This window comes from Balearica regulorum, chromosome 2 (assembly GCF_011004875.1).
Source record: "Balearica regulorum gibbericeps isolate bBalReg1 chromosome 2, bBalReg1.pri, whole genome shotgun sequence".
NCBI lineage: Eukaryota > Metazoa > Chordata > Aves > Gruiformes > Gruidae > Balearica > Balearica regulorum.
Genome location: NC_046185.1, coordinates 16,528,986 through 16,550,751, shown reverse-complemented (window position 1 = coordinate 16,550,751; position 21,766 = coordinate 16,528,986). Strand labels below are relative to the sequence as shown.

The following is a 21,766-nucleotide window of genomic DNA, read 5'->3' as shown; positions in this document are numbered from 1 at the left end:
TTGGTGCTCATTACTTTTATTGAACATGATGACTTGTCATCAAAGGCTATTGCAACAGTATGGTTGTTGCCTTGTGCTTGCACTACAGGTTTAGGTCAGGTCTTAGTCATATGCTCTTTTTAACAGAATAATACATTTAGAAAGAGGCTGAATTTCATGAGATGCCACTGACTAACCTCTGTACAAGTAGATGCACAAGCAGACGAGGAGCAAACTGAGTCAAGGGCCTACGAAGACTGTGATATTATCAGTCAATATGCTGCAGCAACAAAAAGTTAAATGAAAATACGCATTTATATTCAACAGGCTCAAGTAGGACCTCTTTGTTAAGGGATAGTAAAATTAATACTTTTACACTCATATATATTACACACCCACACATAGACATATAATGCACATACGGTGCTTAAACATCAATCATTTTGCCTGAATAATGCAGCAAAAGATCATTAACTCTCAGTGTCTCAGCTTAATATATGTCTAATACTTACCTATCTCACAGGAGTGTTGTGAGGCTTAATTAATTAGTGACTGTAAAGCACTTTGTGATCCTCTAATGAAAGGTGCTACATAGCACAAAGTATTATTAAAATCATTAGGACCACAAAAAAGCCCTGTGGAATTCCAGCCTACACTGTCTGTTGGGGTTGGGAGTGATCTTATTAAAAGGAGACCGTCAGACTAATTTTCATAATTTTTTCAAGATCTTTTTTTCCCCCTTTGCTGTTGTGATAGCACGTTAGTAGCTAGAAATTTAATCTTATCATCTTAATAACATACACTCATGTAGTTTGTTACTGCAGGGCTAGAGAACAGGGCTCTTGGCACTCATCTGGCTTTCCCTTTTAAGAAAAAAAAAAATTGAGAGACATATTTTGACACCTTCCCACACTCCACCCCACCAGGACAGCCGATCATGTGAGATCGCAGGATACTCACTATAGCTGCATGGGAAAATACTGCTGTGGTTTTAATTTCTCTTTCCTTTTTTTTTTTTTCTTTCACAGAAAAAAAAAAAAAAAAACCACCAAGGCACAAAACAAAACCCAGCTTATTACACATAAATAGGCTACAAAGACTGTCTGCTGTGCTTTATATAAAAAATCCTTAAGTGTTCAAAGCGTCTGCTTCTATCAAGCACATGAAGTCCTAACCGATCTGGAGCCTTCTCCCCACACTCCATATAACACTCGAGCAGCTGTAAGGCACACGAGCTCCAAAGCCAGAAAGCTCCTGTCTTGAGACAGCGAATTTCTGGGAAACTGTCTCCGCGACGGGCTCCATCCCCAGGGAGCCACCCCGCACCCAGCCCTCTGCCACAGCCCGTCCCGCCTGGCTGGCCCAGACCTGCGCCGAGCACAACCAGAAAGTTAACAACCTGATCAGGACAGCCCACAGCTCAAAGACCTGTATGTTTTCTAATTTAAGCATTTAAAAAAAAAAAATCATAAGAAAGAGTAATGATCTGTAAATACACTAAAAACTCCAGGTGACATTGCTGCCTTCACTGAAAATTAGATTACATTAGATGCAAACTAAGACGCAGTGGTATGGGACTGGCTAAAGCTCCCATCTTTCCGCCTTCCCTCGTGGATCCTTGAACAGCGAAATGACAGAAAAGAGAGGTGTACAGCTTCACCCCCCCACCATCTCCGTCCGGGACGCAGAGCTGGAGGCAGACACACAGGACGCTTCTCTCCCAGCTTTGCCTGTGGCTCTCAGAGCAAGCCTGCCTGAAAACGACTGGGCCTAACCTTTCTCTGCCGAGAAGGGAAGGGAAGACAACCCCTTCTGTGTCAGAAATTCAAGAATTGGGCCCTAAACAATGGGAGGGCAGAATAAGCTTAATGACAAGCAACTCCCTCTTCAACAAGACCACCTCCTCCCTCTTGGCACCAGTGTCTTCTAACACACCATACAAGACAGGGGACGTCACGGCTCTAAGCAAGTGACAAACTAACTCCAAAGGACTTCTTAAGCTATCCGTGTTCTTCCACAAGCCCTAAAACTGGACAGCCACTCTTTCCGGCCTGAGACTGCTTAGAGTAGAATGTGCCTCCTCGCAGCAGTAACATTTGGCAGGATCAGACATTGTATTTAGTCAAAATGTATCTATCTGCTTGATAGTCTCTACACTCAGCATGCTCCAATGAAATTATGATAGCTTCATCAATCTAGAAAACACAAGGAGAAAATCATGCCTTATGTGCCATACTAGTAGAGCAGTACTATAGCAAAACGCTGCTGTTTTCACCTCCTCGCTTCCTCTTCTGCATTTTCAGACTCCTCAGTTTGGTCCCTCATCACAAATTTCCCAAGAGCTTTTTGCAATTTATTTTTCTTTCCCCACAAAGTTTACAATAAAGTGACAAGTTAAAAAAATGCTGGGGGTCTGTTTAAGCTTGCTCCTTCCCATTTAAATTTACTTTCCCAACATTGATCGTTCTCAAATCTCTAAAGGTGCACTTTTGGACATCTTAAATCCTGTTCAGCTACAAAGTGTCATCACCTTCAAACAGCTCTCATCAAATAAATCTCTTATTAATTCACATCAAATTAATTCAAAACAATCTTTTCTATTACCATATGCTTCAGAGCACAGTGCATATTAGTAGTCATCTAGCCACTGGAATAAATCTAACCTTTTCTATGGGTATAAAACAGACACTTGGTCATTTCAGAGAGTGTAGGAGTGGCATTTCGAAATAGATTGTTTGAGCCTACTTCCAGGCACTTATTTCATTTTAAGCTCACTACTGGGGTAATCATGCAGACACTTTCAGCAGAAACTGAAGTCAAAAGGTGATTTGTCTAAAGAGGTGACGTGGGGTGGAATATTACAGTATCTTGCAACCAAAATGAAGAATTCTAAAACCGCTTTTTTTTTTTTTTTTGAAGAGTGCCTGAGCACGGCAGTTTGCTGCTCTACGTTTCTTACTAGCCTGCTGCAGAGAGCTTGCTCCTACCAGACCTCCACTGCCAGCCGCCCGGGATGGGGGAGCCAAGAAGGCAATAATTCGCTTTGCCCTGCCTTCCAACAAAACATCTAAAAATACTCTCGTGAAACAGGAAAATTAATATCACTGCCATTTTACAGATAAATAAAATTATCTACAGAGAGATGCAAACATCAAGGTTCAAGGTGACATGCAGGCAGGGCTCTTAGCTAGTGACTGAACCTGGTTTCTCTTGATATCGAGGCCCATATCCCCCTCCTGTATGTATTTCAGTAGAGGGAGCATCGCCCTAGCACTTGGCAAAAGACCAAGATCCTGTAATTTAATAAGGTACAAAAAGTACTCGTGCAAAAGTCTAAATGCTCCCATTTATCATGACAGTTATAGGATAAGCTGACATTTTATTTGTATGTAAATTAGTCTCCAAAACAGCATAAAAAGGCCACACTTTCAGAGAATATTGTGCCTTTGCTTCTCTGTTCTGCATTTATCTAAACTCAGCTTTGTGTATTAAAAGTAGTTTAATTTTTATGTATTGATGCTGCTTTGCATGCTCCCCAATCTGTTGTTATTGCACTGCAGAGAATCCAGCCTGATCTCCTTACTGCAATAAAATAACTGACTTCTGCCAGGCCTGACACCTCCTATGAGAGCCCTGCCATCCTCACTGAATCTTCTGGTTATTCTATTAATTTGCTGTTGTTACACTTTATAGGATTGTAGAACATTCTCTATTAGATGAGACCAGAGGTCCATTTAGTCTGGTGTTCTGCCTTGGAGAGAGGCCAATACCAGATGCTTCAAAGAAGGTTCAACTGCCTTTGGACAGATACAGAATCACCCACCTCTGTGAAAAATAAATTGCTCCTAATCCTAATCCTTAGACAGTGGCTAACTTTCTGAAGAGTAAGAGGGTTTATAGCTGTAATTATCATCTCTCACATTCTACAATTTGTTGTTAAATAAGTCTGTATGTTCCTACTTCCAATAAAAGTGTCCAATATCTATCTGAACATTACCATGATCCTGGTATCAGTGATAGCTCTCACTTTACAGTCTAATCACATACTAAAAAAGAGCAAATATTTTAGGCATTTTGAATTTGCTTCTTGTCAATAGTGTAGAGTTCCCCCTCAATCTTGTGCTATTGAGAATCAAAGATCCTCCGGGCTGTGAGCACATCTATCGCATCCCCCCCATTCATCCTGTCTTTCAGGTAAGCAACCACTGTCTTTCCAAACTCTTCTAGTAGGTGTGGCGATCTCTTATGTTTCAATTTCTTTTCAGCCTGAGTAAACTCAAAGTTCTTTGTAATCCAAATGCCCTTTGAAGACAATGGGAGTTTAGGGTTTGCAAATGACTCAGAACTGAATCTGAGTTGAGTGTATTGGCAGAGGCAAGCACAGTGCTACCTTGAGCTGAAGAGTGAGGAATGAAGGTGACCTCCTGGCTCCTAGGCAAGAGCAATCAGGTATGGATACAAGAAGTGACTCATTTGTTCTTTTGCATGAAGAATACAATGGGCTGATCCTATTTCCCTTGAAGCTAATGGCAAAAGCCCCACTGACTTTGAGAGAAGCAAGACTGAGATGTGCTGTTCCTTTCTGCCAGGTGCGGCCTGCGATATGAGAGCAAGGCATCAAAGTTCCCTTGCCCAAAACTTCAGTCAAATGAAACCAGAATTATTTTGGAGAAGGCGAGCAGATGGAAGGGAGGAAGAGGATGGTTTGGCTAGCATTCCAGAAAAGTTCAAATAATTTTGTTTCCAAGTAGAGGAAAAAATAAAAATAAAAAATTTGAAACTGGGTTGAAATTTCAGCTGGATCAAAACTAAAAAGTGGGAAGGAAGCAGAAGTCTGCAGCCTGGACCTTAAACACCAATATGAATTCATCACCAGAGAGGGAATTATTATAGTACTTTTCCAGCCAGACTAGAACCAAGATGAACATGAGTTTGCAAAAATGGCTTTTTTTTTATTTATTTAGAAAAAAATTGGCAAGGGTTTCCAGACACAAGTTACAATGGTAAGAGAGGGCAACCGAGGGCAACAGGAGTTGAGCCCACGTACATCAAAGCAGACTTTGGCTTTGGGTACCTATCCAAACTGAGCCTTCAAAGGTTCTGATGTTGCCCTATTGTTTAGCTTGAATCTTGTCTAAGCTTGCTCAGGAGAACCCACATTCAGAAGTATGGAAGAAGGGAAAAAGAACACACATTTTCCAAACTGTGATTTCAAAACAAAACAAAAAAATGTAAATCTACATGCTGCAGGGTAATACTGGTAAGCGTGGCTAGCTATTGTTGCTCCATGCTTTTCAATTTCCATATATTAGCATTCATTGCTGACATTATTAAATCCAAAGTTATTTGGATGCTTTGATCAGCAAATTGAATCTTGAGTCTATATATGATGTACCTATATTCACGTAAAGTTTACAAAACTATTATATTTCCCTATTCTAACTCTTCCCCCCACATGCTGTGAGTTTCCATATATCCCACAGCCATACATTCCAAACACAGACTATTTTATTTAGTAATATATTCAAGAATTTAGATAAAAAGAAAAGCAATGGAAAGTGTTTGGCAATCTCTGTATAAACAGTTTCTATACATTTGGGTTGAATCATCCAGTAAGCTCTCATCTTGATATGCCAATGACAGATAAAACTTTCATCACCAACATGCCCTCTTGACTTGGAGGTCAGGATACAGGGGGGATCCGCATTACAAAATCTCTTATACTCTTTATGGCTATCACAAAAATTGACATCACATTAAATATAAGCGAGTCAGAATTTTGGCACTGATTTTCCACTCGGCACAAATAACCCCACTCTCCTTTGTGAATGGGGGAGAAACAACAGCAGTGGCAACCACAACAAAAGAGTGGATTGTGTGTTCCCTACACAAAACAGAAAGCCATGCCTATTCAAGAAATCTTGGCCATTTGTCAGAAATTAGAGAACTGATGTTGGAGCCCAATATTAGCTCCAGCCAAAGCAGTGGTGAATTTACCTTGCCTTTGGAATCATCCCTATTAACTAGGAAAGACTCTCTGTTGCAGCACGTATCATATGGTGCAGACTCACAAACACTGAGCCACTTTCTTAAAACAAAAGAAAGTAAAATGGAAAAAAAAAAAGACCAAAGCAAATGCAAATGGATTCTCTGTGAGTGGTTTGTCTGCTATTTGCCCTTTTTATCACTTATTTATGTTTCTGTTTAAGCTGAGGAATGAAGTGAAATGCCGACGAGAAGGCTACTCTTGCAATGTATCCACCGTAATGATTTGTTGTGAAACTGCTTTAAAACAGAGAAACATTTTTCAGATAGCCATAAGAATCATATCCACATATTCATTGAGAAATACAATTTCTGTTTTACCCATTTCAATTCTGGTCAGAAATGGGGCAGGAGGGCACAGAATAAGGAGACTCCTCGAGACTCTGCTGATGTGGCTTTGCAGCAGTTTCATGTAGGGAGCGCTGGCATTCCTTTAAAACTGGCAAGGGGTGCCAGCGTCAGCCTGTTGACTGCTGGATGAATATATATAGTGCAAATAATGCCGTTCTTGAATCAGTTTTTGCCCAACTCCCACATAAACTTTCCATGGGAAAATCTCATAATGCCTGCATAAGTGATTTTATGAATCTAGCTTTCAGCTTTTGATAGAAGATTTTTTACTCTACTGGCTTTGATTCTTTATTGCATGAAAGGGTAGTGCCAAAAGCCCTCACGTCAGCCTCGACCATACAGACATCAGAAATTCAATTTAAACCTTGGCAATCTGCCAGGTTCACAAAACACATACAAAAAAGATTTTAAAATTGATTTATTTTTTTTTTCTGAGATTGAAATATGTAATTTCTAAAAACACAAGGACAACACAGGTTGCAGAATGTCCACGCTGCAGTGTACAGACTGGCACTAAAACTACTGGCAGGAGTTGAGTAGAAATCTGCAGTCTGCAGAAAACTAACAGAAGTGGACAGTTGCTTTTCCCACTGAAGACAGAATTTGAAATGAGTTGGACACTAACTGTATCTCTTTTCCATCAGCAGTACATCTAAATGTTCCTTTAAAAAAAAAAAAATCCAGAAGAACTTTTCTATTAAAAAAATGTTACATGGAGGTACAACCACAGATTACACCAATACTTCCATTCTCAAAAATCCCCTATATGCAAGCGAGCCTTACCGCATTGCTCCTGTCTTCCTCCTCAGAGCTGCCTTCTTGCCACCTCAATTCCCAATCCGGTACCTCACCAGTTTTAAGAAGTATCACGCGACATTGTAGGGCTGATCTGTTGCACCAGGATATATCCCACAAAATGGAAAGCTTTTGCCGTGTTTTCACTTATAAAGAAATCAACTTACTAAAACAACTTCTGGGTTCACTGGCATCTTGGAGACTAAAAAAAGTCCCAAAATTATTTGCAGAGGCTACAACAGCACCTTCTTTGAAGTAATGTTGCAACTTGTGCAAAGGAATTTGGGATGTACCTGAGATCTGAAGGTGCGGGCTACAAATTAACACAGCCAATTAGGTGGAGAAACTGAGAGTCCAACACAGATGGGGCAAGATAACCACAACTGAATAAAAGGACTGCCAAATGTAAACCAGTTGGCTGACTAGAGATCGTGTCATCCTGCTCATCTAGCTGCTGCCCAATCAATAATCTGTTGCTGTTTGCTCTCCCCATGCCAATCAATCCGAGCTAGGGCTGCTTCTAATTTTCCAATCTAGGAACAGCTTCAGAACATCCACAATTGTTATTTCAAACAACCCAAGAGATAAATGTTTCATCCGCACATCAGCGGGCAGATTCTTCCCAAAATGGGACTAGTCAAGAGTAAATAATTACTCCTGTAACAGTTTGATCTGATAAACCACAAGACATAAGGCTGCAAAAGCAATCTTTGTACCATTAGCAGTCAGGAGAGAATCCAGCTTCTAAAATTACTTGATTAACCGATACAGGACCCAAAAACTGTGATAATTCTGTAGAGAATGTTTCACAATAGATATAGTCATTTTTTAGGGATTAATATTAGCTATAAATTTCTTATCCCCTGAAATCTGGTACAACTGGATTTATGCTGTAAAGATGCTTTGCTTTACAAGAAGACAGAGATGAAATCAGACTCAATTAAATTTAAGCATCTCTTAAACAATTCTTTTGTTAAGCAGTATGTATTGAAAGAATACATGAGAGGAATTAGAAATGATCTTCATAACTTGTCCATGGCTTCTCGTGAGTAATGAGAACAGCCCAAGATCACACAGATAAAAATCTTAATGTCATAAGACCTTCGTATAACCATTTGTATGTAGATAACAAGATGAGTGCATATATGCATACCTGACATAAAGTATAGAGAGTGCAATAAACAGAAGTCATGTATTCGTGAAGTAGCTGGTACTTGGGTCTTCTCCAGCATGAGAATCTACTGTTCAAACCAAACACAGACTCAAGCTGTCCTTTTTTTTTTAAAAAACCCAAACTTTTAAATCATTGAATCCCACAGCATCTTGATAGGTCTCGGCCCATAAACAGAAAAGGAATTACTCTTTATGACTCCCAGATCTAAAGCATTGATTTGATTTCCCACCGTATTACACACCAAATTCTTGCAGCTCTGGATCTCCTTTGACTCTGAAACAAAAATGCCCAGCATCTACGCTGGTAACATTCGCTCTTCATCCGCGCACAGCAGAACCTACACATTGTTCCCATTTTGCCTGCTCACAAGATGGCATGCTTGTCTCACTTCAACCCCGCAAATAAGTCTGTATTATGCTCACAGCATCAGGGATAATTAAAGGTTGGGCACGGAGGTGGTAGCGCTGTTAGCGAGCAGAGCAACGCGCTCCCACAGCACGGATGGCACCGGCGGTGCTGCAGGTACGCCTGTGCTGTGAGCCTGCAACGCCGCGTCCGCGCAGACCGGCTGGTTCTCCCTTCCCCAGCTCCCATGTGGGAAGCAGTGGGGGTTTGGACACTGCGAATCTCAGCAGAAAAAAAAAGTGGTTTCTTTAGCTCAAACTGAACTTTGTCTACCTGGAACGCTACTGGCATCTGAGCTAAAGGGCAGTTGTGTAATCCTACAGTACGCTGTAATCTGGGCAACATACACACACCTGACTGGTCTCTAAAATTACTGAAAATTACCATCTCCCTTGTGTCTTTCTAACAGTTGACATATCGATGCCTAATGTCTCATTATGTTTCAATTTGAATCATGACTGTAAATCACTGGAAATACAGAAGAATGAGACATAAGATTTTGGGGGGGGGGGGGAAGATGGTGCATTATAGAGACACTGGACTTCAGAAACTTCCTGAAAATATTAAAATCACCAACAAAAACATCATATGAAACTCTGAGAAACAGCAAGTCTACAGCAAGTAGTGGAATAAAGACTACGTGCTGCAGACCCAGTGGTTCACTCATCACAGTTAGAGAGAGTTAAGACTTGTTTGGATTTAAAGAAACATCCTTTTTTCTTTATTTCTTTTCTTTAAAGACAGGTGTGGAGAATAGAAACAATAGAAACATTGTTGTACCTGTTGATTTTGCTCACATTCTCCATAAAAGGCTTGAAAAAACAGAAAAAATATCACCTTTTAGCTACAACAAGAGTGCATAGAGTCTAGGACTTCTGTTCACGTGGCAAGTACGCACGTTTAATTGTACATGCAGGCCCCTCGAGTTAACCTGCGTCCTTTAAACCAGTAACCAGCTGCTATCACTTTCCGTAAATCCCTACATTTTGCCCTGAATTCACAGCACCGCAAGTCCATTTGGTCCTTGAAGAGGGCAGAAAGGAAATAGGCTGTCCTGAAGCTGGCATGTGAACACTGAGATTGAAGTAGTGAGGAAACATCAATGGTTTAGGCATCAAGATGAGCAAAGGAAGACCATTGTGCAAGCTCACACTGCCACAGCGATGCTGTGGAAGCTAGAAACAGTGGACCCACGAGAAAGCACTACGCAGGGATTTCTTTTCACTGTCAGCTGAACTGCTTCCTGTAATTATAAATATAGAAGGCTTAAAGTGAGAAAATTATTAAAATGCACTGATAGAAAATGAATTGCCAAAGAATACTCAAAAGATTAATCAACAACAGTCTATCAGCATGAGGTAGCATGGCAAGACAGCATTTCTGAGGCTGGCAGCCTGGCATTTACTTGCTTTGCTACATGAGAAAAATCCAGTATCGGATCATGGGTCCATCTAAACTGTGGGACACACTTCTGCAGCTCCCAGCTCCAAATGCACACGCTGGCAACATCCTGACTACACATCAGAAAATCTGGTTTGGCACCATTCTCCTACGCACTTTGGACTCCATCAGTAGAAACCCAAGCGACCAGACGAAGTGCAACCTGCGCCATCCAGCAGATCAGGATTGCGGTGCCTGACCTGCAAGAGAGATACAGCAACTGCTCATTGCTGGCTTACGCGTCCTATAAGCACTCCACATTTTGGCAGTGTTAGAGAGATGCTTTCTGCTTTGGTTTATAAAGCCAGTTTCTCATTCTTATTTCACCTTTTATGTATTTATTTTTTTCTTAAATAAAAGAGCAGATCATTAAAAGAGTAGCCAAGGACTGGGAAATGTCCCTTAATTTCCTTTGTGTTCTCAGAAAAGCAGCACCATGCACTAACCGCTCCCACTCTAAAAGACCCATATTGTGGCTACGTTTATACCGGTTTTCTAACACTCATCAAGAAGTGAGCCTGGTCCTGAGGCCAAATGACGAGGCAGAGACTCAAACTCTACTACTTTATTCTCAAGTCACTGCTTTCCATTTGAACTAGTCCACCAGAGTCTAAAGTCTCATTTCAAACAGCTGCATCATGGATGATCTAACCAGACAAATACTCAAGTGAGTTTATACAGATAGTACCAAGGAAACTGCACGATAATAAAGTTTTGTGGCATCTTCAATCTAGAGAAGTACCAAGATATCATACAGAAAACTGTTGAAAAGTTGTATTATGAGTTGGAATAAAAATTACTAAGAAAAAGAGCACGCTCTGAAATAACAATCCCTGACATCTTATTAACTCTAAATGATATAAGTGGGGAAAAAAATAGTAGTTGACCACAATTATAAACCAATCTAAATCACACTTCATAGGGTCTTATGATGTCCCAGACAAGAATTTTAGCAGAAACAGGTAAGTAATAATGTCACTGTATATGTCACAGGTGCCACTGCATTAAGAAAACGATTTATAATGTTCAAAAAAGGCTAATTTTAACTGAAATTAATGAAGATACGGAAGATGGGACTCTCCCCTATATGACCAAGTGAAGTGCAGCTCATTTAGACTAACACCACAATTGCTAGCAGCAGGTAAACATTAGGGCGGGAAAAGCTTAGGATCATGTTGGCATAAGAACAAATAGACTAGCCATTATTAACTTTGGGCTGAAAATAAGAAGGAAGGGTTTTAACTGACAAAGCAGTGAGGCTATGAAACATCCTTCCACCAGACGCAGTCAAGGCAAAAAAAAACCCTACCTAATTTTAGGATGAAGGTGGGTCACTTTACAAAAGGGATTACATATGGTGGTTGATGTTCAAAGAGCTACCTACTGCTCCCAATTCCCACAGAACTTCAGGACAACGTACATGAATCCACTTTTTCAGGGTATGCACAGCCTTATCAATATTCCTTAAAAATGTATATGCCAAGGGCATTGTTTCCTCAAAAGCTGATGTAGAAAAGGCTAATCTTTGTCTCTATCCTTTTAAAAAAATATATTTATTTTCATAGTGACTTTCTGCATTTCCCTTAAAGACACTAGTCTTAAAAAGACAGTATCTTCCACCTCACAAGATATGCAGTCTTTCTTACTCGGGCAGAAGGAAATTAATTGTAGCATTACCAGTATCAAAGCTTTTGTTAAAAAGAAGCGACTTACTTTCTGTCTCACTAGTCATTTATATGTGTGACTGTGCCATACCCAAAACCAGGCATTGTACAGTTCTTTTTTGTATTTTAAAGGCAGTTTAGTCATTAGAAAGGCAATGAGAAGGCAATTCTTGAGTCTTCTACATGGGTTCACAAAAGACATACCCAGGGTTGCCCACGCTGCTTTGCCAGGACAATCTAAGCAGAGCTACATTTAACAGTGAAAAAAAAAAAATAGGCAAAGTTATTTTCAGTAAATTGTACACAAAGTCTGAGTGGGACAGAGGTCTATAGATAGGGTGTATCTAGAGAGAGTTCAGGCAGTTTGAGACCACCCTTTGCTGGTCATCAACAAATGATTGCTTTCCCCCCCGCCCAAGATGAAACACTTTTTAAAATTCTGAATGTTGTGGTTTTCAACTGAATTTAATCGATTTGGATGAAATCACATAGATAAAAGGTGATGCCTGCTGCTCTCTCTACTGAAGAAAACGGAAACTTTTGCTCCGATTCAGTGAGGACAGAATGCTACCCCATCTCCTTGCTTGTTCTTGGAGCCACCCCATCACCCCAGCTTGTTGCAACACCTCTGTTTTCACATAATTCACAGCGCAAAAACAGAGATGGCAACAGATGGCTAAGCAGAGAAGCCTTATGCGGTCAAACTGACCAACAAAAACCTTACAATTCCTAAAAAGCTTTTTACGGGGTTCATTTGGGCCTGACCAACCCTCACACATTATTTTGGTTTAGCTGTGTAAACACTAGGCCATTTGCTCTAAGTGTCTTCTTTTTCCACAATAGCGCAATATACCACTATTGCTTTTTCTCCTTTTGCTACACTGAAATGCATTTAAACATGTATTTATTTATGGTACATACTGTTTGCTATAGCCAGGGCTCTTTGATAATCCACGATTTGGCAGGCCTTTCCGGCATCTCATTTCTGCCTGACGTATCACATGAAGCTCCTTCTTCTCTGGTAAGATATTGGAGTTTTTGCTTCTGCTTGTGAAAAAGGTGGAGATTCAAGGTTTCACCCATTATGTACAGCGCGCAGGAGAGGGTGACCCTGACAGAGTTCAAAGTGACACTTCTCGGTGGGAGCAGAGTCGTCACCGAGTCAAGCAGATGATGTCGGGGCAAATCCAGTAGCCGGGATCTGAGGGTGCAATTTCATGATGGGTCCCAGAGGAGCCGTGCCCTCCCCTTCACCCGCCGCCTGCACACCCATGCCCTGTGCTCCCTGCTCTGGCCAACAACGCCCTGCTCGTGCCCCGGGGGCTGGCAGGAGCCCCATCAGACCGTCCCTTTCGGTGGTGGCTCAGGCCTGGATTAAAAAAGCTGACTTGTCCTCTAGAAAGTGTTCCCCAGCTCATTTCCAGCCTAGCTCCCGTCTCCCCGCCTGCAAATTCAACCAAGGCTGGAACTGCACTAGTGCTAGTCCCACGCGAACCAGGAAAGGGTCACAAGCCTGAAAAACCTCCAGCAGAGTCCAAATCAAGCCATTACCTGCTCCTCACCCCAGAAGCGCTACTAGGCAGTTCACCATGCTAAAAGTCCTCGGCCAAGGCCGTACATCTGGTCTGCCCGACCGCGAGAAGGCTGCGTGCAGTCCAAGCCCTGCCACCCACCCATGCAACCCGGCTCCTGCACGCCCGCAGTCCTCCTTGCCAGCGTAGGGGGAAAGCAAAACCATCAGAAACGGTGTGGGTGAATGAAAATAAGCCATACCATAAAGGAGAGAGTGGTTAAAAAGACTTTTCAAAAAAAAAAGGGAGAGGGGGGAAAAAAAAAAAAAAGATTTTGGTAGAAAACAATCTCTATCTGCCAGGAAATGTAAGTGCTGTCTTCAGAAAAGTAAAATCATTATTTCAAGCAAACTGATTCATTAAATAACATGCAGGGGAGGATTATAATGCCTTCCTTGTCATTAAAATGCTTTGAAACTATACTTCTGTAAGATATGCTAATGATATTCAGCTTTTGTATTACACAGCAGAAGCTATGCTCTGGGTGGAATTTGGTGCGCTGTGTTACACAGGATTTCAAGCTAGAAAAGCAGTTATTAGTTCGCATTGACTATAAACATATTTAAAACGCACACAAAAACTGGCCATACCCTACAGAAGCCAGATGTAAAGGTGATGAGCTGGTCCACACCAAGCAATACATTCCCCTTCCACCCAGGGAACCTCCTTCTACGAGTGAGAATCCTATCTTTGGCATACTCTTCTCTAAAATTAAAAGCCCGCTTCCATGCTGAAAGTCTAATCTATTATTTTTTCCCCATGTCTGAATCTGAAAGCTACTAATAAAGAACAACACTATTAGAAATGAACTATCAGTTTATGTTTACCTTTTTACCAGGTAGTTCAAGGAGTTTTATTTCAGTGAAATTACGTTCTGGCATATTTTGACCAATTTACGTAAGTCCTAATTAAAAATAGCAAAATGCAGGCTCCAAAACCCAGTGGAATTGGCACAATCAAATTTCCATGTGATTTATCAGCTTCACTGTCACAGTAACTAACTCAGTGCATTTTTTTGCTTGGTTCTCTCTGTAAGCTGTCAGGAGAAGTCACTCTATCAAACAGAAATATAACACTATTTTTATTGCTTATCTCTTTTGCCCTGGGTTACATCAGTAAGTCATCTCCCTCCGTCAACTTGACAAGAGTCTTTTTGGTGTTGACCTTAAAAGGACACAGCTGTGACAACTTCGGGTTTTTTTTCTTTTAATAGTTCTCAGCTGAATACTTGTTCTTGGTAGTCCAGGGTCTTCATCTGGCACTGTTTTACCCCGTGGGTAGGCTGAGCACAAAGCTTTGGTCATTCAGTCCGATAGTATCTTCCAGCCTTTATTGCAAGAGGCACTGGAGAAGTCAGAGGTAGATTTTATTCCAGGAAACCTCATGATTAATTACAAGAGGTCTTCTAGATTTGGTCTTATTTTCATAATGCTCTATAATTAATGAATACGAACATACATCCGTATTTCCACAGCCTTTGCTCAAGATATTAAGAGCTCCAGGCTGGACTCAATCCTCCCTGGCATTTTCACTCATGTTACACAAATAATTTTGCCTGACCCTCTGCAGGTCCCAGAATTTGAAGATCAGGATCAAAAATCATCTCAGAATTTCAGAAAGCGGAAGGAAGAAGATATTATCGACCTGTCCTAATACATTACTCTTACTAGGAGATATATGGAAAACAGAAAAACATTTATGTAATCTGAAAAAAAAAAAAAAAAAAGAAGCACTTTTAGCATTTCTGCTGCACACCATCCAATAAATGCAACACAATACTCATCTAATGAAATATTGTGGGTTTGTGCCAAATTCCTCAAAGAGCAAGGAGGAACAGGTACATGGCATATTTCAAATTAATTGCATTACTTGCACTCATGGTTATTTACACAGATATAGACTTTAATCGCAGCGACTTACTTATACATCACCAGTTTTAACGATGATTTAAATTAGCAGGCCAAGACTTCAACATACACATACAATGAGGTTAAAAGAAATTTTTTATATTTTTACTGTATTTCTGAAAAGTGACAACTCATGAAATAATTAATTAAAGATGTCAGCTGTAACTAAATGTAGTTGTTTTATCAAAGGAAGGAACTTTCCTTTGGATAGTAGCTTGTATACATCATATCTATATGCACTTAATTAAGCAGTTACACAGCTTAAGATAACCTTTTGTGTTTACACGTTTTTATGTTGATACATATTACAGATTTCATTCCATATTTACTAGATAATAAGTTATGTTTTATGAAAGCTGAAATTAAATTTAAAATCATTAAAAACCTCTTTAAAGTATTGCTCGTCAGTTCAATGATGCCTGAGGTATACAAAAAAGAAAAAAAAAAAAAAAAAAGACATTTACAAAACCTGTTTTGCATTTAAAACTAATTTAAATGAAGAATTACACATGTGATCTGTTCACTGTACAATTGTTCATCTAATTGTTTTGGTTTATCACATTCTAGAAGTAACAGATTTCATCATCTCGCAGTCTATTTTCATCCATAGAATAGAAAAGGAAAATAAGCCTTCTTTTGCCTTTTTTTTTTTTTCTTCCCAATTCCTGGTAATCTTAGTTTTGAAAATTGAGAGTCACTGAGCAGAATGTAAAATGGAGAAAATAGTGTCACTGCATCAGCAGAGGAAGTCTCTGGCAAAAGCCAGTTTAATCACTTCCACAAACTGGTTCCAGGTGTTTAGCTAGCCATTTCCACCAGGATTGTGGTGTGACTTTACTTAAAATTTTGGCAGCAAATAGGTAAATAAACACAATCAAACAGTGCATCAAGCTGTATAGACTTAGACCTTAACACAGACCATAATCTGAAAGTCTTACTTTTAAACGGTAAATATTTAAGTCTTTTTTTAAAATATGGGTTTTTCTATTTTTAAAAAGGATTTTTTTTTCTTAAGCATTAATTATTATGTACCTTTGTTATTCATATTAGATTAGTTAGAAGTCCAGTGACTGTTTTAATATATACTGCAGTAGTTTCATATAACATCTTTAGGGATAGAAAATATGCTTTAATATGCTATACATTAAAAATCAAACCACATACATGATGCTACCAGTTTCGCTATGCTCCTGCAAGTATCTGCAACATCAGACTATTATGCATGATGATCACAGAAGAGAAAAACCTAACTGGCAGAAGTCTCAATGGGCTTAAACCAGAACAAAAAAAGTGTATTTAATTTATGAGCTGAAAGTCTGTCTGCAGTTTGGCACATACAGCACATCACACCATGTAATTTTACAAAAATCAAATAACTTTGCAAATCACTTCAAATATTTCCTTTCTCGTTGGGTTTAATCATGTTTGAAAAGAGAGGAAAAAAATTACAGGATGAAATGAAAGCAAAACGTAATGAACTAGGACCATAATTCTCCTGAACGAACATTCCTAAATTTTTGTTGACCACTGTCAAACTTCAAATGTAACAGGGAACCACCATGCAGCCTTCACATCAAACTTTTAATTAAAACCCCTAAATGGATGAGATGATACTGCAGATCAGTATGATACTATGATTATATGTGTCTGCAGACCACAATTTAGAAACAAATGTATTAAAGGATTAATTTTCCAAAGGGAATGCTGGTCTCTGCGCTTCTAGGAATACTCATTCTATATATTGAGATACTACACAGTATCTAAGCGTGCAAATATCTTCAGACCTCCATTCTATGAGTTTTTAATAGTACAAGTGAAAAATAGCAGTTTGAGACAGGATTTTTTCATGAAATTTCATGAGACAATTCCAAAATGATTGTATGAAAAAAAAAATTGCTTTATCGTGATCTCTCCCTCTCAGTCTAGAGTGTTGGGTTTAGTTGGAGTTTTTTTCCAAGGAAACTGACTGGACTCATATCCTTGTTATAATAAAGCACCCATAAAGTGATTTCCAAAGGTATCCTAGAAAGGACCAGCCTATGAACAGGAAAAACTCTACTTGCTTCAGGTAGGCTTATCACTGCAGAACGTGGAACAGAATTTGGGGGTTTATAAATAGACGCACATATATATATATAATTTTTATATGTGCATATATATATATAAAGGCGTTCAGAAGGAAAGGCTAAGAAAGGAGAAAAGAAAAAAGAAAACAAAAAAAAAAGGACTGTATTCATTCTAAGGGCTTTATGTAAGTTTATTTAGGGAAAAAGGAGAGGGAGGATTGCCCTGCAGCTGGAGTGGGACAGCCGTGACTGCTGTTTTCTGCCCAGCACTTGAGTGACAGAGCGCGGGGGGAGAGTCGTTAATCACCGCGGTCTGGGAACCGGGCAGAGAGAGAGGGAGCAACTGCTTTCCGCAACACTTCCTGCGATAAGGCAGCCAGCGCTGGCACACGGGGACACACGCACACACACGCACGCACACACACACGCACACACAGACACACGAGGCAGCTACGCGGCGTAAAGCTTCATGCGACTGCAAACGTGCCCCGCAGCCCCGCACTCCCGACGCACACACGCACAGACACAGAGCCCTTCCAGCCCCCGCCAAACGTGCTGTTGGGGGGTGCCGAGGTGCGGGCGGGAAGGGGGAACCCCCCGGTTCCCTCCCTCCCTCCGCAGCCCGGCGGCGGGCAGAGCCGGGGGAGCCCGCCCGGTGCCGCGCTGTGCCCCGCAGCCGGCGCTTATCGGTGATGCTCGTTCACGACACGGACCCAGAACTCAAACGCTGGACAAAGGAAGCCGGACTGATACAGCAGTACAGCTGGGGTTGTGTTTCTTTCTTCTTTTTTTTTTTTTTTTTTTTTTTTTTTTTTAAGGGCGATCCCAGCAAAACTTTCTTCGCTCAAAGTCAACGTGGAAAGGCTTGGAAAGTGTAAATAAGGCAGGGGAGACAGAAGTACAGGCATTAATGCCAACACGTCCCCATATCATCCGATAACTTCCCCTTACATGCACAGTACAATAAGAGTTTGCTGATCACAGCTTTTCCACTGTACCAGAGCCAAGAGCAGGCAATTACTTACACTTATGTAGACTTTTATAAGAGATAACAGTTATCTCTATTGAAAAGGCACAAGCTGGGGGGGGGTGGGGGGGTGGGGTGTCCCTTTTTTTTTTTTATTTATTTGTCTTTGACTACTAAACTGGTTGAAGAACACAAAAGGGTTTCTGTGCAGGGCACTGAGTCACCCACCCCTCTGCAGAACCCCGCAGCCTCCTCGCACCGCCGAGGAGCGTTCCATCCAGGCCTGGAAAAGCACTGGCGTAAACCAGCCCATCTAGCTTTTAAAAGCACGTCAACTCTCCGAGGTGGGTACCGTAACCCAGTCCCACCTGGGAGGCCCGGAGGTGCCGGGGCACCGGGAGCGGTGGCGCCGGGCCCCGCCGCTGCGGACGGGGCAAGGAACGCGCCGCGCAGCCGAGCAGCTGCGCCGAGCAGCGCAACAGCCCCTTGGGCGACGGCATGTCCCGTCATGAGGCGCTCCAGCCAGATCCAAACCACTTGGATCCAGGTAAAACAAGCCATATTGGGGCCCTGTTGCCTTCACTAGCCACGTCCCCGTAGCCAAGATAAAGGCAGGAGCAATCTACGCATTTTTAATGCAAATGAGATGCAGCCCTCAGGCGCTTAGCAAATTGCCAATGCATTGGGGATGCCCCTGCTCTTTTAGCTTTGTTTCCACATGCGCTGAAAGTTGATGAGCGCTGGTTGTGTTTTTCTTCCCACCACTAAAGGACACAGCACCGATATAGGAAGTAGGAAAAGTGATGGTTCAGCAGCGCTCGTAGACCAGATGGCCGCTGCCAGCACCTTCAGCTATATCCAGGACATCTACCAGTGCCATTTCACTGGGATTTCTTCTAAAATCGACGTTGGGTAATTGTAACTCAGAGCCAGCATCTCTGAGCGAAAGGAGTATACTCTGCATTTATGGAGTCACCATCTTCGCATTCACTTTTTAACCAAAACTATCTGACCCTTATACATTCGAGGGAAAGGATTTCTGCATAGCAGGTCTAGCTGTATTTATAAACCAGGGGCATTTTACTCACTGCAGAAGCATTACACAACAGCAAAGGAAAGAGGGCTTCCATTGCCTTAGTATGAACTCACACGTGTGTTTAAAGCAGATATTAAAAACATGATTCACCGTAATAAAGACATCTCAAACAACTATTTAAAGTAATTCAAAATACAACATTTGGGGGTGGGGAGGTGACCATATAGTGCACCTACCCCTCCCCACCTACCAAAAAACACGAACTCCAATAATTATTAGAAATAATAATGGCACATATTTATACTTCATCCAGAAGTAGAGCAGGGTTCTTAACAAGATTAGGTCTCACTTTCAGTTTCACTCGCCACTGAACTAGTCAGCTTTGAGGACTGCGTTAAAGAGGCGTGGAGTGTTACTTAGGAGTTACAGAAAGTACATTGGCATGTTAAAGAAAGACGGAAAAAACAGTCTCATAATCTATATAGGGAAATGATGGCTAAAACAGAAGATACGAGTCTAATACGCTGCTCAACAAATCTTTTCCTCCCCAAATGCACTACATACATCGTAACTGGAGCTCCGAATACTTACTAAACTCATGCAGAGGAATAAATGAGTATCTTACAAAGCCAGAGGAAAAAGTAGGAGCGAATTTTTCATGGAAGCCTCGGATCATACAGGATGCGTTTGCCTCATTCACATCCTCCTCCTTTCTCTGCACTTCAATGTGAAGAAGACAGCCTTAGCAACATTCATCTTAGAAATCCAAAGCATTGCAGAGACCACACTGCAGCAACAGATGAATCTGCTTCACATGCATTGACGTACCTCCTCAACGTCTGAAAGAAATTCCAGCTCCAGTCAACCCACAAGAGACATGTTGCCTGACTGTACCTTGATGGTATTGTTTATGAAGAAGATGATTTACACACTCGTAATGATTTAAGCAGCTACTTTGCATACATTACAGAGAGAACCTGAAACATGTGACCTGCTTCACAGGGCAGGATTATACCTCTGTTCTTGTTGTGTCATGTGCAACCACATTATTTAGTAGTTAAAGCCCAAGCGAGCGCTCTGGTATTCCATTGCCCTCACAGTGCATGCAGCGCGAGAGTTTCAGCATGCCTCTGAAACCAAAGCTTAGCCTCCCAACTTCTAAAGATAGACAGTTAAATAAATGATATAATTGTCAAAGGGGCTCAGTCAAACCTACCACATGGCTCTGCCCGCTCAGGATTATGACGTTTGCTGGCAGACTTTTTAGGACAGGAAATCTTTCATGGTGTTAATAAATTTGTAACAATGATCATATTCTTAGGGGCCACTCCAATACAAACTTTCATTAGCACTTACACTGCCTCTCTCAAAGCACTGAGAACGTATGCGTGATCATCATCGGTTAGGAATAAACAGAAAGAACTTTAAATCCCTTTTTCTGACTTTGTTTTTTTTTTTTTTTTTTAAAAAAAAGTCAAAAGCTTTTCAGAAAAATAGAAACTAACATCCGAAGAGCAGCTGGCCTCGTAGCCCGTCAGTGCTCCTTCATAATTTTGAGTTGTTTTTATTGATCTATACACTTCTTATGCACAACTTCATTACTGCTTTGATAATTACAAGATAATTAAATACAAGACAGAGCATGTATCATGCTGGGGAATCATTTAGTGAGTGAACTGTTGTGCTGAAAAGTGGAATTCTTTCTGTCACTCACGTCGCGGTGATACATCAGTAACAAACACAACAGGAGCTATTTTGGGGATGATCCAATGGCCTACCAGAGGAGCCACAGAGGGCAGCAGCAAAACATGAGGTTCAGAAGTAAATGGAAGTCCCGCCACAGGACTTCACGCTTGGCAAACACACACAAGAGCACGTTCACATGCAGGTTTACCTCAACTTCAGAGCAAGCACAGCACTTGCCATATAATGTGTAAGAAAAAAGTCAATGTCTGAAAAATTTTGATTTAAGAAGAGATGAAAACTGGCGGGTGGAGGGCGATGGATCTTAGCAGCACCAAGAGCGAAGGCACCAAAGCTCCGTTCACACCTTTGCCACTGGCTCACTCTAGCACTGCAGCTGTTTAGATTCCCTGTGCCTTGGCTCACCCGTCAGTACAATGGGTATAATACTTCATTCTGTCCTTAAGAGGCAATTACTTCTTGTAAAATACTCTGGGAACCTTGATTAAAATGCACTGCAGCTTTGTGATAAGTCTTCCCTCTGTAAAGGCGAGCGAGCTCGGTTTTGACGGTGAGCAGTACTTACTACCTGACGGCTGGAAAAGAAAAATAATCATTCTGAATGAGAAGTATGTGCTTGACCTATGCACACCTGTAGGTGGATCCCTCCTGAAATATTTTCT

At 41.1% G+C, this 21,766-nt stretch overlaps 1 protein-coding gene across 8 annotated transcripts in view; it reads right to left on the bottom strand.

The window, feature by feature from the left end:
* The window catches only part of TRPS1 (transcriptional repressor GATA binding 1), a 219,920-nt gene that overhangs the window by 180,843 nt on the left and 17,311 nt on the right, over positions 1-21,766 (bottom strand). Inside the window, exon 1 of one of the 8 annotated variants that reach the window (XM_075743456.1) lies at positions 12,775-12,797. The exons of the other annotated variants lie outside the window; for them this stretch is intronic. The gene's annotated coding sequence lies outside the window, so the exon portion shown is untranslated. Of the gene's footprint in view, positions 1-12,774; positions 12,798-21,766 lie in introns of those variants that run through there. 8 annotated transcript variants of the gene reach the window in all.